The sequence below is a fragment of the Gavialis gangeticus genome, unplaced genomic scaffold (genome assembly GCF_001723915.1).
Source record: "Gavialis gangeticus isolate Ggan-Ray unplaced genomic scaffold, GavGan_comp1, whole genome shotgun sequence".
Taxonomy (NCBI): Eukaryota; Metazoa; Chordata; order Crocodylia; family Gavialidae; genus Gavialis; species Gavialis gangeticus.
In genome coordinates, this window is record NW_017728993.1 from 72,703,673 (window position 1) to 72,719,469 (window position 15,797).

A 15,797-nucleotide genomic window follows, 5' to 3' on the forward strand; every position below is an offset into this window, starting at 1 on the left:
GGTAGACGAGGTTGATGTCACTTATTTGGACTTCAAGAAGGCCTTTGACTTAGTCTCCCATTATGTCCTCATGCCCAAGTTGGGGAACTGTGGCCTCGACTATCTCATGGTCCAATGGCTGAGGAACTGGCTCTGAGGTCGGACTAGTTGATGGGAACAAATCAGTGTGGTGCAAGGTTATCAGTGGAGTCACCCAGGGCTCAGTGCTCATGCCAGTACTCTTCAATATTTTCATTAATGACCTGGATTCAGGCATCAGATGCAGACAGGTAAAGTTCACAGACAACACTAAACTATGAGAGAAGGCAGTCACGCTGAAGGACGCTGAGAATACAGGCCAACCTGGACATACTTACAAAGTGAGAAGACCTAAACCCGATGGCATTCAATGTAGAGAAATGAAGGGTACTCCACCTTGGGAGAAAAAAACAGTATCATACTTATGGGCTTGGTGGTGCTACGCTCACTAGGACCGTGACCAAAAGGGACTTTGGGGTCTTGATTGACCACAAAATGAACATAAGCCCAAAATGTGATGCCGTGGCTGGCAGAACAAACCAAACTCTGGCATGCATCCACTGATGCATCACAAGCAAAACCAGGGAACTCATCTTCCCACTTTACTTGGCATTTGTGAGGCCTCAGCTGGAGTACTGCATTCAGTTTTGGGCCCCCCACTTCAGGAGGGATGTGGATAAACTCAAGAGAGTCCAGAGAAGAGTCACCCATATGATTACTTGGGACTTTTCAGCCTTGGGAAGAAAAGGCTCGGGGGGATTTGGTGGCTGCCTCTAAGTATATAAGGGGGGTGCATCAGGATCTGGGAGAACAGTTGGTCACCAGGGCTCCCTAAAGGATAACTAGGTCTAATGGCCAAAAACTTCTAGAAGGCTGACTCAGACTTGATATAGGCAAAAGCTTTTTTACAGTCCGAGCATCCAAGGTCTGGAACAGACTTCACCGAGAGGTGGTGCAAGCACCTACTCTGGACCCATTTAAAAGGCATTTGGATGTTTATCTTGCTGGGATCATCTGATGCCTGCAGACTTCCTGGCTTTGGCAGGGGGTCTGGACTCAATGATCTCATGAGGTCTCTTCCAGCCTCTAGTGTCTATGAAATATGTAAAATCTTTGAAATCTAAAATTCCCTTGCTGCAACACGAGATCATTGCTCCTTCTTCTGTCATCTGCCATCACTGATGCTGCACCATTGCTCTTTGTTCTGTTATCTGCCACCAGTCTAGCTCCATTTTCTCTGGAACCACCCTTCAGGTAGTTGAAGGCTGCTATTAAATCCCCCCTCGGTCTTCTCTTCTCCAGGCTAAACAAGCCAGAAAGTTTCTTTCAAGTTATGTAACTTTTTATAGGCACACCATGAAAGGGAGAATACAAAAGGGAAAGCAATGTTATGAACTATCAGTTAAAAGGATGGGGCATGCTGCTGGTTTGGATAAACAGAATAAAATTCTATTTGCATAAAGTTGGTATTATTAGGAAGAAGTGGAGTTGCACCTGGATTAAAACTAGCAGCATATGTTCTTATGCTTATAACTCCAAACCAAGGTAAAGCCAAATTCATTGTGTTGTACTAAATACATATGTCTGTTTTATAATGCTTTTAGAAGTCTCTTTTTACCCAATATGCTCATATCCTATTTCTGTTGGCAAACTGTAGCAGCTTGTGTCAGCTCTAGCAAACTAAGGAGGCTGGACCTGTTCCATAATCGTACAAGAAATCTTCAAGGGGCCCCCAGGTCCTGCAGGAAGTAATGCTGATGATGTAGAAGGTGGCCTTTTCTCTTGGTACTGACCCTATGTTCCAGAATTGTGTTGGAGTGACTCATGGGGTTAAGGTGCCATCATTCAGATCAAATATAAACTTCCTTCATTACTGCGGTTGTTTGGGGATCCCAAAACATTAATTTCACAAGCAGAAATAATAAACTTGTGCCCTTGCCAAAGTCCAATGTTGGCAAATTACATTTTGCCTGCCTTCAGTCCTCACAATAATTTATACTGTACATGACAGACGCATGGCAAGCAATGGCTTGGGAAGCTTCGGGTAAGTTACTGTAGGAAGGCAACTCTAGCAACTGCTGAAAGAAAAAAGCCTGAAGACAGGGGGAGAAATGAACAATAGCCAAGGACAGCTGGCAAAGACAAAACAGCTTTCCACAGTAAAATAAAACAGAAGGGATGAGCTACAAAGGCCTCTTCTCTTTTAAATAAAGAGCTGGGTGTTGGCTCCTGAAGGGAAGACCCACTATTTGAAGAATTTCAGTGTTGGAGCTGGGAAAAGAAAAAGGGAAAGCCAGAACTAAGGTCAATGATTTGGGCTTTGGGGACAATAAATATGGAATATCCATAGTAGCTGTAAGATGGAGCTAGAAGTTGGTCACACATAAGAAAAAAAAAAACAAGTAGAAGATGGGGTTCACTGGCTACACACAGCCAGATAAGTAAATGCCCAGACAGAAGGGGCTACACTAATTCCATAATTATTAAGCTGGACTACTGTAACATATTCTGCATTGATATACCTCCAATAAAGTCAATGGATTCAAATGGGAAAGAAGGCAACAGATACTTCTATTTTATTAGAAAAGCATATATTTACTGGGCACACACAATAGACCGATGCCTATAGGATCTAATACTACACCCTGTTAATTATGATTGGAACAAAGCAAGGGGCTGCAGATTAATTACTGAGAGCTAACTGGAACTGTTGTTTATTATACTTCACCCTTGGATGGTTTAGTTATGGTAGTTTGCATTAAAGTAAAGGACATTAAAGGAAAATGCTATATCCCTCAATGTGGGGTTTACTCTGTAATTAGGGCTATGAAGCTGCAATAAACAATCAGAATTATTTCTTGCCTTGAAATAAGGGTTTATTTTATTACCAAGTCAAATACTTGAAATACCTTTTCTTAGAGGCTTTATTATAGATTTTATCAAACTTAAAAGTGATAAAAATTGAGGTTCTACTGTTTGTCAAAAAAGTTGGAGATTTTAGAGGTTTTTCAAAACCAGTTAGTTTTGCTGACTGGAAACATAACTATTTCCTACCCCCTTTCCTCATCTGCAGATGGGTTATAAACCATGGTTACATGTCTCATAGCAACAGTAACTAAAGGCAGAAGTTACAATAAACATGGTCAGTAACAGCATTTGAACAGCAAGTTCAAATGTACTTTCCATTTGTGTGTACTATTCAGAAGTATCTGCTTAAATTAATCACTATCAGTTTAATGACTGCTTTTAAGAAAGATAAAATGAAACCTAAAAACTAAACCAAGTAGGCAATCCCCTTTAATTCTTTACCACTTTACTAAATAAGGAGAAAAATAAGATTTGCAATCATAAACATGGCAAAAATTCAAGTGCAAAGCAAGAGATTAAAAAATGTCACAAGTTAAATTCAGGTCACAGCATTAGCTAAGGGGATTGTGTCAAGATAAAACTGCATCAGCTATATTGTCATATCCTGTAGCAATAACCACTTAAATTTCTAAATTAAAAGCATTTTAACAATCAAATTGACATTGTAAATTGTATCCTCTTTATTTGCATAGTGCTTTTTGCCAGGAGTTGTGCCCCTATTTGAAAGGAATTATTCCCCTATTTTCTGTGTTCTTCAACGTTACTCTTGCAAGGGAAACTTCATTATATCTTCCATTTTATAGATCCAATACAGAATGTTACTGAGCAAATCAGTGCGTCTGGGTGATTATGAAGTTAATTAGCTTTTGCATTTCTCATTAATAATCCTTATATTATACATTACAATTCATTAGCACAGCACTGTCACAGTAGATTCAAAACATTAGAGAGCAAATTTTAATAAAATGTCACCCTTTTGACTTTTTTTTAAATAATGGAAATACATCCTTCACTTCTGTAACCTAACTGAACTCTAAAACCTAAACTAAAATTGTATCCCTTATTCTTCCTTAGCAGGCTGGACCTCTTTCCTTATCTTTAGAAGCACAGTTGGCCAAAAAATCCTCCCAAAAAACTGAACTCACAAAGTTTTGTCCTAGGAAAGAAAAGGAAAGACCAAGGACCAGATTTCAGAGACTACAAGTCCAAAAGGGACACTTCTAATCATACACTCTGACCTTCAGTATAATCCAACACATAAGTTTTTCTTATTTAATTCCTGTTTTAACTAAAGCAAAGAAGAATAGAATTGTGGAGCTGGAAAAACCCACAATACGTCATTGTAATCCATCTCTCTCTTGAAACATCCACTCTTGTTCTAAAACTACGGGGAATGGAGCAGGCAACATACGCCTTAGGATGTTATTCTAACGTTCACTTTAATTTTGCATTTTAGTCTGAATTTGTTTAGCTTCAAATTCGAGCTATATATCTTGTTATAACTTCATGCCTACTAGATTGAAGAGCCCATTACCAATGTTTATTCACCAAGTAGATACTTCTTGATTGTGATCACGTCATCCCTTAACATCTGCGATAACCTACATAGATCATACCCTATAAATAGCTTCCAGAGTCTCTTAACGTAAGAGATGTTTTCTAATCCATTTCATATTCATGACTCTTCTTTTGAGGTCCTTCCAATCTGCCAGTATCCTCCATGAATCGTAGACACTAGATCTGGACATTCTATTCCAATTGTAACTGCACCAGTGCCAAGCATTACTACATCCTCCTGGCTCCTAACAGATATTCCCCCGCTTTTTCATCCAAAGATGAGCCCTTGGCCGCGTCCAGGTGAATGCAAAGGGATGGTACATGGTGCCACAGATATGTCTGCACATTCAGCTCTTCTCCACTCTGCAAGGGAGCAGCACAGGGAGGGAATTTGACCCCTAGATATCCAGGGGTCAAAAAAACCTGCACCAAAAAAGAGGGGGAATGGCACACATGGGGCAGTATGTGCCAGTCAAAACCAGAGCCTGGTCAGCCGGAGCCACACTCTGGCTGCCAGGTCTGAGTGGCAGGATCACTGCTGTTGCAGCCCCAGGGGGCCCCCAGGACCCCAGTGCTGGCCCCAGCCTCCCCTACCCCACCTGAGGTACCTTGCTGCATGCCAGATGTTGCGTGGCACAGGTATTCCCAGGGGACAGCTAGCAGAGGCACAAGGTGTCTTGCTGCTTTTTGTCCCCGAGGAAACAAACTTCCAAGCCTGTGTGGACACAGCCCTTGTGACCCAATATTGTACTGGAAGTTCATGATTAGCTAAATTTCTGCTGTGACTCCCCCAGTGTCCCAGATCCTTTTGAGTGCCTCTGCTTCACAAGAGCCCTCCATCCTGTAAATATAGTCTTAATTCTGTTTTCTTAGCTGTCTGACTTTATATTTGATCATATGACAACACATATTTGTTGCTTGTAGCCAGTTTACCAAGTGATCTAGACTGCTCTGTACAGTAACCTCCCTTTTCTCTTATTTACTGCTCCCCCAGCCCTTTTATTTTCTGTAAGCTTATCAGTTGTATTGATATGTTTCATTCCAGGTTATTGATTAACTATATTTAGTAGTCTGAGGCCAAGAGTTGACACAAGTACAATCCACTAAAATACATGTGCCTGATGAGGATCTGTTATTATGATATTTTATTATGATTGTCTAGTTTGTGTTGATTTTTTAATGTTACAGATTGTTAATCAAAATGTATAAACTAATAATCCATCCCTTTAACTTTTCACACCATTTTCTAGAGATCTGCATTTACAGTAGGTACTCAGGTGCTAATAATGGAAAATAGCACACCCAGATGGTGCACAAGGTCAAAAAAATCGATTATAGCTATAACAGGATTTAGCTAGAATGCTCTTTCAGGGATAGTACAAGCAGATAATAATTACCATCCATTACCACTCATTTTATGTAATACAGGTTTTAGTAGTTTGTTATAATACAGTTCAAACGTATCGGGAGCCTTTGCTGAGTGAATTGTTAGCACCAAATATTTTATATTTCCACATTAATGGTATATCTCTTCTCTTGTCTTCTCTTCATTCAGTAATAAAATTACTCTTAAGCCATTACTATATGCTCTAGATAACTAATTTCAATATTTTTTATAGACAGAGTTGTCCTGTCATTAACTGACTAGAAAAGAACTTTTGGAAACCTACATCGTACAGGAAAGCCATATAGTGCTAAGGATACAGAACTTCTGCATTGTTATCCCAGCAGCCCTTCCAAAGTCTAAGCAGCATCATGTTTGGTCTATTACTGAAGAGAAGCAGGAGAGAAGGAGTTGTATGAAAGCTGTAACTACCTGCTAAGAGAAAAGTTTGTTGCACTACTTCAGCTGCCTTCAGCGATTGACTTGTTTGATTATAGACTGTAGTCTCTTCTGGGCAGGAAATGTGTCCTACATTATGTCCGTACATAGCTTAACATAATGGATCTTCTGTACTGACAGATCTTTTTACAGATAGCATGATCCTCTTAATAAATAACCTCAAACTGAAAAGGGGTTACTTACTATAGTTACAATGGGCACATCTACCTGAGATGCTAATTGTGCAGTAGCCTAATAATACCGTGCAATAGCACATCACAACACAAACAGTGCTAATACACTACTGAGCAGTATTACTAGGCTACTGCACAGTAACATCACTAAAAAGGTGTGTGCCAGAGCTACTGCGCAGTAACTCCTGTTACTATGCATTTATTTAGTACTTGATTATACAAGTACTAAATTAAATATGCAGTAGCCACTGTGCATTAATGAACATGTAGATGTGTCTAGTAAGGCTTTGAGAGCAAAGCCTTTGCATTATACTTACCATTTGAACTCCCTGGACCTTCTGAGCTTTGGGAAGTTTCTGAAAAACAATGTTTATTGGAGGCCCTGTTTTCTAAGGCCACTAATAGCACTGTATGTTTGGAGTCAACGTTATAAAACAGCCATGCCATCCCAATCACTGCAATTTGGGAGCATCTACACAAAACATTTATTCTGCAGTTGACTAACTAGCTACACCGAAAACCTCTTAGCATCCACACATATGCCCTTATTAGGCTGGAGTAAGTTGATTTACTCCACAGCAGGATAGTACTTGTATTTACAAATTTTTTGTAAAAGTTTTTTGTACAAGTTTGTAAAAACTGAGCAGCAGTGCACATGTACACACTTCCCAGCTGGCTGGGGCATGAAAGTGCTTCAGTGCAGGGGCTGTCCACTGGCTAGCCCCTCACTGAAGCTCCCTTATACCCCAGCCAGCCACTTCACAGCACACTGAGCCATGGGGAACAATGCTGGGCTGGAAGGATGACCCCTGGGGCCCCCTGCAAGCCAGGGCTGTTCCACCTAGGCTTCACATGCTGCACCTGAATAAACTGTCGAGCTTATTGCTTCAGAGTTATTTCTTCTGGGCACATGTTCAAATGGCACAAGTGGGAGCAATTCAATCTAGAGCAAAAAGCTCCACAGTTTATTCAGGTACCATAACTGCACATATAGATAAGACCTCATGTTAAATATAAGGTTCATATAAGAGCAGACTTCTAAAAAATGCAAATACTGCTGAGCAGTGTAAATAGGTTGGGAAAACAATACTCTCAAGCATGTCACTGATGTTACTTATTTTAATTTTCTAGAAAGAAATACAAGTGGACTAAGAAACTTTAATGAAACTGTCATTGCCAAATTGCCTTCCTAAAGTAAGTATAAATTTCACATGCCACATGGAGAGAGTTATATGGTGTTCTTGACTTCTTGAACAAGAAATGAAGTGAAATGGAGCAGGTGGAGCTGTAGGATGAAATAGCAAGGCCAGCAGGAAGCAGAGGCTCCCAGAGAAGTCCAAGAGATCTATGTACCAGCACTGTCTGAGCATTTTGCAAAAAGAAGCATGATCCTGGTAGTCTAACCCCTCTCCCCTTTTTTTTAATATAGTCATCAAATGGGGACAATGGGGGGAAAAGGAAGTTCTTACTCCCATCAAGTTTAAAAGCATCTAAAGTCAAGGAACCATCTGTGCTGCTCTGGAGAAGGGCTGAAAGCATTTTGCTTTGCTACTTATATAAAGAAGTTTTACACAAATGCGATCAATTAGAATCACAGAATTGTAGAAAATTAGGGTTGGAAGGAACCTCTGGAGATCATTTAGTTCAACTCTCTGCTCAAAGCAACACCACCCCCAACTAGATCATCCCAGCCAATGCTTTGACTAGCCAGCTCTTAAAAACCTCCAAAGGTAGAGTCCACAACCTCTCTGGGTAACCTGTTCCAGTGATTTACTACCCCCAGCCCCCTCAACCTCTTCTCAGAAGTCTTGTGTCCCCTACAAATTTTCAGTGCCCTCTGCTGAACTCTCTCCAATTTGTGTACATCCCTTCTGTAGTGGGGGGCCCAAAACTGGACATAGTACTCCAGATGTGGCCTCACCAGTGCTAAATAGCGGGGAATAATCATTTCCCTCCATTTGCTGGCAACGGTCTTACTAATGCAATCCAGTACGCTGTTATACTTCTTTACAACAAGGGCACACTGTTGGCTTATATTCAGCTTACTGTCCACTATAACCCCCAGGTCCTTTTCTGCAGAGCTGCTGCTTAGCCAGGCAGTCCCCAGCCTCTACCAGTACATAGGATTGTTCCCTCCTAAGTGCAGGACTTTGCACCTCTCCTTATTGAACTTCATAAGATTTCTTTTGGTCCAATCCTTTAATTTGTCAAGGTCTCTCTGAATTCTAGCCCTACCCTCCAGCATATCTACTAGTCCCCCCCGCATCCTGGTGTCATCTGCAAACTTGCTGAGGATGCACTCCAACCCATCTTCCAGATCATTGATAAAGATATTGAACAAAACCAGCAGCAGGACCAGCTCCTGGAGCACTCCACTTGATGCCAGCTGCCAACTAGACATTGGGCCATTGATTACTATCCTCTAAGCCTGATGATCCAGCCAGTTTTCTATCCACCTTACAGTCCATTCATCCAACCCCTGCTTCCTTAGCTTGCTTGCAATAATATTATGAGAGACCATATCAAAAGCCTTCCTAAATCTACTTTTTGAACAGTAGATTAATTATTGCCTATCTCAACCACCATATATTTACATATAGGCTGAAAATCATCTTGTCTACTACCACAGTGTCTTAATTTTTGCATTTAGTAATGGAGGGCATTTAATATGATCCATCCCAAAGAGCCACTGCCTATCAACAATAAATCAAACTTTTATTCCTCATCAAGACAGAGTTGATAAATATTTTAAATATTAGGTTCTAAGTTCTAAAAATTAAACCCTTGTTCAAATTTCAGAACCGTAAACTGAAAATAAAAAGATTTGAGTTCAAGTTTTTAAAAAGACTAGAAAATAATTTTGTGATACAGATGCCCAAGTTTTTAAATGTCTAAAATAGCACGTCCTAGTTCTTATGGAGAAAAGATAAAATTATGCCATTCTTGCTAAAAAAGTTCATATTGCCAAACATAATTTTTTAACTCTGTGAACATGTAACTTTCACCTTTGGATACTTTCAATGTGAGTATTTCACACAGCTGGGCAGTATTAACTCCCCAAATGCCACAACTAAACTCTTAATACCCCCAGTATCTCCCCAGAAGCTACAATGTTTAACTACAATCTTGTTCTATTTTTTCTTTTTTACAGTGATAAGTATAGCTACAGCAAAGTGGTTTTTACTGCTACTTTGTTAAATGCAACCTACAGAGGAGGGATTTCTGGAATCCAGCCGAAAGTGCTTTAATATTTGTCACTTTGGACTATTTTTCTTAGAACACCATGCATTGTCTATAGTAACTGTTCCTGTGTTTCCACACTTATGAAGATATTGAGTAAGGTTGCAAAAATAGTTGATCTATTTGTGCCCCCCCCCAACATACCATCAAAACATCCTTAATTAACTTGACTAATGAAGCTATCTAAAAATCTGTGCCTGGCTAGTAAGTACTAGCAACAGCTCACAAACTCAAGGGTTCACATAGGGATAGCAGAACAATCTGGGTTATGCTGTATGGCTATGAAGAAGTATTGTCACAGGAAGATTACAATGTTGCATGCATGCAGGCAGGATTTTTAGGGTACAGATCTAAGTACAGAAATAATACCCTGGCCTAGGATTATATGATTTGTTTTCACACAAATATACCACTCCCATCTTCAATGCTGACACCCATTTCACTCTGGCATTGACTATTTTTCATCCTAAAAGTAACACCTCCTCTGAATGAGAGCTAGCATTTCTAGGACCCGGCTCAGTTTCAGGTAATTTGATTTAAGTCACCTAAACCTGAGTCAGGATTTCTGCATACAGGCATTCAGGACTTGCCCAGAGAAGGCACAGGCAGCTGGAGGAGGCAAGTAAGTCAAAGAGCCAGGAGGTGGCAAGCTGGTCCAGTGAGGCCTGGCAGGTCCATGGGCAGGCTACCTGATCCAGGAGGGTAAAATGGCCTGGTCAGGATTAAGGGAATAAAAACATCCCAGCGCCGGGGCTTTGGAGCGTGGTTGGGCTTTCCCAGCCCTGGGATTGTGCTGGGAATGTGTGCAAGCATTAATTAGGTTGCGTTAACCCCATAATTGATCTAAAGTTAGCTCTTGTCTGATGAGAACTAACTTCAGATTAGGTGTACCATTTTAGGGCAACCTAAGCCCTGAGAATATTTGCACACCCCAGCATTTTGATTATCCTAATCTTGGTGTGGGCAGGGCCAAGAAAAAGCAAATATGATAAAGCATGTGTGGGGCTCAGTGAGCTGCAAGGGAGAGACAAAAAAACTCTCCCACTCTTCTCTATCCATTTTTTCCAATGTTAAATGTAAGGTGCACTCTAATTTGCCATAAGTATATTATCTCTAGCTCTATTTCATGGGTAAATTTACCTAAGTATATTTTAAAACTGAGGGCTTGTAGAGCCTGTCAGATCAGAAACTGTATCCAACACTGATGATGAACTATAACAGCAAATTGTATACTCAGGCAGCCAAGATTTTAACTGTGCCTTCTAATTATTTCTCTACTACCAAGTTATCATGGTTTTAATGATCGTTATTCAGTAGTACATGAAGCTAATCTAATAAAGCATCATACATAGTGGAGACAGTTATTTCTCCTAGGATAGAATACAGTAAATAAAAATATGTTATTTAACAGTTCAATTGATTTCGAGATCTTCATGGTTCCTAGTGGCAAGTTTGGCTGTTTGTATTTTTATATGCTAGAGAGAAAAGTTATACAATATAAAGTAAGCTGACTGTGTTTCATGAGAGTAGGACTGAAGAGTTCACAAACATAACTATGATTTAGAAGGAAACTAGTTCTCGGTTCTCGAAGTTGATGTGGACACCTAATGCTAGATTATACCAGCGGTCTCCATACTTTTTTGATTGCACACCCCTATCAGTAAAAAATTTTTGGGCACGCACCCCCAGTATATGTATATTTATATAAATATACATCTAGATAAAAGTTCCAATATTTTCTTCCCGCACCCCAATGGATCATCTTGCGCACCCCCTGGGGTGTGCGCACCCCACTTTGGAGACCACTGGATTATACCAACCACTGCTATTTATATATATTATGGTAGTACCAATCCCCAGTTAAGGATAAAAACCTTAATGTACTCAGCATCAGGAAAACGAGTGAAAGAGGAGTAAAGGGAAATAGAAGCTCAATGAGTTTCCAAGCCCTTGTGTCCTCAAATGTAAATGCAATGTGAAAGACACTGGCTCCTCCTTATATCAAGTCTTATAGCAGCCATAGTAAGACTATGCAACAGATTAGGTGTCCTTTGAGTTATCCAGGAAGTATACGCATATTCCAGTACAATCAGTCCTGCAATGTTTCCACAGACTTTAAAGACAGAAAAAAAATCTTTAAACAGCCCTGGCTACCTCCTTTGCCTTTTAACTGGCCTAGACACCAACTCTGATTTACTAAATCTCCGACAGAAAATTAACAGAATAGTCTAACCCCCAGCTGCATATACTGCTTGTTCTCTCTCTTTCTCTTTCTGGCTTGACAGCCTATAACTACCTTAACTACAACCATCCATCTCCTTCAGTCTTGTACAGTCTCCTGCCACCAATCCTTTTGTTTTTGTTATCTTTCCATCATTGCCTTGGTCTATTTCAAGGTCTGATACCCTTCACATACTGCTGAGTGATATTTATATATTATTAACTAGTGTGCTTCAGCTACTATTCGCAAGTATTATAGTGAAAACATAGGCCAGGTGCTGACATTAGTTTTTTACTGGTATAAGTGATCAGAAACTGATCTATACCCTATAGATCAATTTTCTGATCCTACTCTATACTGCTCTAGCAAAACAGAAGTTTTGCACAGAGACTGGCTTAAAATGGCAGAACCCAGTCTGAGATTTGCACCATGCCCTTTCCCCCAACCAAATGGCGAATGTGTGCTCTATTTGCTACAGATCTAAACCACGCCACTTATAGAAAACCATATAGCTTAGATCATCTCCACCTTGGTCTTTTTAAATGTCTTTACCTAGCCATAGAGGAAAATTGACTGAATGAGCAAAAATTACCAATTTAAGTATTTAATAAGTGAATAGATTGCTTTCATTGTAGAATTTGGACTCCTTTAATATACAGTAACCATGTCACCATTCATAAATTAGGTAATCCATAAGAGGTTGCCATAAGAGGCTACCATTCTGTAGCTTTCTCTATCCAAAACCAATTTGTGCTTTTAAATATTTGTAATATGTTATCCAAAAAAATCCAATTATATACACAAATATACAAGACAAATGCAATGCAATGCTGCGGCTAGTAAAGCGACCAAAACGCTGGCTTGCATCCATAGATGCTTCTCAAGCAAATCCCGGGACATCATTCTCCCCTTGTACTCGGCCTTGGTGAGACCGCAGCTGGAGTACTGCATCCAGTTTTGGGCTCCACAATTCAAAAAGGATGTGGAGAAGCTTGAGGGAGTCCAGAGAAGAGCCACGCACATGACCAGAGGTCAGGAAAACAGACCTTACGAGGACAGGCTGAGAGCCATGGGGCTCTTTAGCCTGGAAAAGTGCAGGCTCAGGGGCGATCTGATGGCCACCTATAAATTTATCAGGGGTGACCACCAGGATCTGGGGGAACGTTTGTTCACCAGAGCACCCCAAGGGATGATGAGGTTGAACGGTCATGAACTCCTGCAAGACTGTTTCAGGCTGGACATAAGGAAGAATTTCTTTACTGTCCGAGCCCCCAAGGTCTGGAACAGCCTGCCATTGGAGGTGGTTCAAGCACCTACTCTGAACACCTTCAAGAGCAAAACTATGACCCCAGCTGACTTCCTGCCCTTCGGGTGGGGGGCTGGACTCGATGATCTTCCGAGGTCCCTTCCAGCCCTAATTTCTATGAAATCTATGAAATAGTCAAGTAAACTTTAAATCAGAGAAATACATTTACAGCAGATTATTTTAATTTCAGAGGGCTGTCATGTCTAGCTTGCATATGCTGTATCTGTCTTAGTAACTCTTTAAGCAATTAAAATACATTCTAGTATATATATTTACAGCTGGAGAGTGTGGTGATTGGCATCTGAAGCTTATCAAAGATTTTAAATAGAAACATGGAGTCCTTCTGACAATCAGAAAAAAGAGCCAAATTAAGGAAACATCACTTCTTAAAAATATTCTGATTTTTATTTCCTTTTATTTTAACACAATGCTTTCAAAGGCTGCAAAAAACTTAAAATCCACTATATTTCTGGTTCACAAGTTTTTTCCCCTCCATCTCCTCACAACATATGTGCAGTCTGTTAAGTAAAGTACACTAAAGCAAGGCAGAATGCATAGGAACAGCTGAGTCTAGGAGCGATTATATTTGGCCCAAATGTGCAATATTATTACACAAGCAATGAAGAGAATGCTTATGATCAACACTGTAAAGGGGCCAATTTTGATCCCATGAGAAGCACCTGTGTAAAAACTCCATATTCCCTTAGTGTTTGTTGTAGTTGTAGAGTGGTTTGTAGTTGATTTTCCACTGCTGCTGGTCTTCTTCTGTCTGGTACTCCATCCTGAACCCTTTGGCCCAACACCTTTATTAGAAGATGTACCGAAACTGGCACTGTTTGTGAGGACTGTCATGCTGGAGTCTTGTAAAGACGCACTTCACAATGCAGAGATTCGCTAACCAAAAAAATTGCCTCTTCAATGCCTGTCATTGAAGGACACAATCAAGAAGTGTCAGCACAAAGTTTGCTAATCTCCAAGTTGTTAAGACTCAGACCTATTTCAAACAACAAGTGTATGCATCACAAAACACTATGTTTGTTTAAAAAAATCTGAAGGGAATTTTTGTACAAAGGTTTGCCACTCCTATTAATATAAATGGCTACAGATAGACTTTAAAGTTCACAAAGGCTAAACATAATGAGACAATTCTCTTTCCAGTTCATCATTGTTGATTTGGTTAAAGGAAACAGAAGTAGAAACCAGATGATTCAGAGCAGAATTTCCGCCACAGTGGGCACATCTACAAAAGACACTTCCTCACTGTAGAAACGAGCTAGGGTGATGTAGCTCATCACTATGGAATTAGTGGGCACTATGGCATTAGTGGGCACAAATCATGATGCCAATGCTACTGCTCAGTGCACCACTGGGACTGCAGTAGGGCTGTGCAAATCTTCTGATCATGATTCTGATTCAGAGATGATTTGGATAATTTGGAGGCCAGATCTACAAATCTGAATCGAACTGCTAGCAGCTTTAGGCTTTCCGAACTGATTCAGAGCTTCCAAATCAATTTGGAAAAGATTCAGAAAAGATTCAGCAATTCAGAGATTCAGTCATAGGGTATAATGTGGCATCAATGAAATATCTATAACTTTGTTGTTTTTTGGCTGATCAGATGAAACTTGCAGGAGTGGTAGCTGCTGCTGAGGGCATGATGCCTGCCAAGTTTCAAGGTGATCGGTGCAGGGGTTTCTGGGAAACAGCACCTCAAATCCTGAAAGCAAATCTCATGTCATGTGTGTGTTAAGCCACAGTAGAGTGAGAACTGGAGGGTGGTAGAGCTCTTGCTGAGGCCACAAAGCCTGCCAGGTTTCAAGGAGATAGATGCAGGGGTTTCTGGGAAACTGAACCTCAAACTGCTGGCAAGCAAAACTCATGACATAGGTGACACTGTGTGTGTGTTAAGGCACAGGGGGGTGAAAAGTGGTAACACCTGCTGCAGCCACAAAGCCTGCCAGCCATCAAGGACATAGGTGCAGGGGGAGTGTGAGTTCTGGGGCCCTGCACCTCTGGCCCCACGCAGGCAAAACTCGTGACATGGGTGCTTGTGAGACTGCGTATGTGTTCAGGTGTGCTCTTCCTGGCACTGGAGCCTCTGCACAACATGGCAGTGTGTCCCTGTGAGGTCTCCTCCCCCCCTACACCCCTGGCTCGGTCCACCACTGTAAACGATGGCAGGTCCAGATAATTTAGCTGGCTCAACACCAATAGCACCAGCAGCATCAAAGGTATCCAGGCAGAACTGTCACAGAGCCTTTCTTTTTATAAAGGAATTGACAGCGAGAAGTAAAATGTTGTGTTGAATATATGTTACTGGTGGTGTGTGATGGCTTATCTTGTGGTTTTATGTTTATATGCTTATTATGAAAAAAACCTAAATAGTTAGAAAAATATCTTAGGAAGCTTTTGGGTTGAAACACCCGTTGTCAGGCTGAGGAAGTACCTGCAGTTAGTGTGTCTCCTGGTCCTGGATGGAAGGAAGAGTAATGAAGCCAGAGGCTGGCTTGGCACACAATGCAGGCAAGAAAGTCAGTCAGTGAAAATGGAAATGGAGGCGTCAGGGGGTGA

At 40.8% G+C, this 15,797-nt stretch overlaps 1 long non-coding RNA gene across 1 annotated transcript in view; it reads right to left on the minus strand.

The window, feature by feature from the left end:
• Window positions 1–13,685: 13,685 nt before the first annotated feature.
• Window positions 13,686–15,797, minus strand: part of LOC109305392 — a 12,170-nt gene continuing 10,058 nt past the window's right edge. Inside the window, exon 3 of the long non-coding RNA XR_002099617.1 lies at window positions 13,686–14,148. This is a non-coding gene — a long non-coding RNA (uncharacterized LOC109305392). The remainder of the gene's footprint in view (window positions 14,149–15,797) is intronic.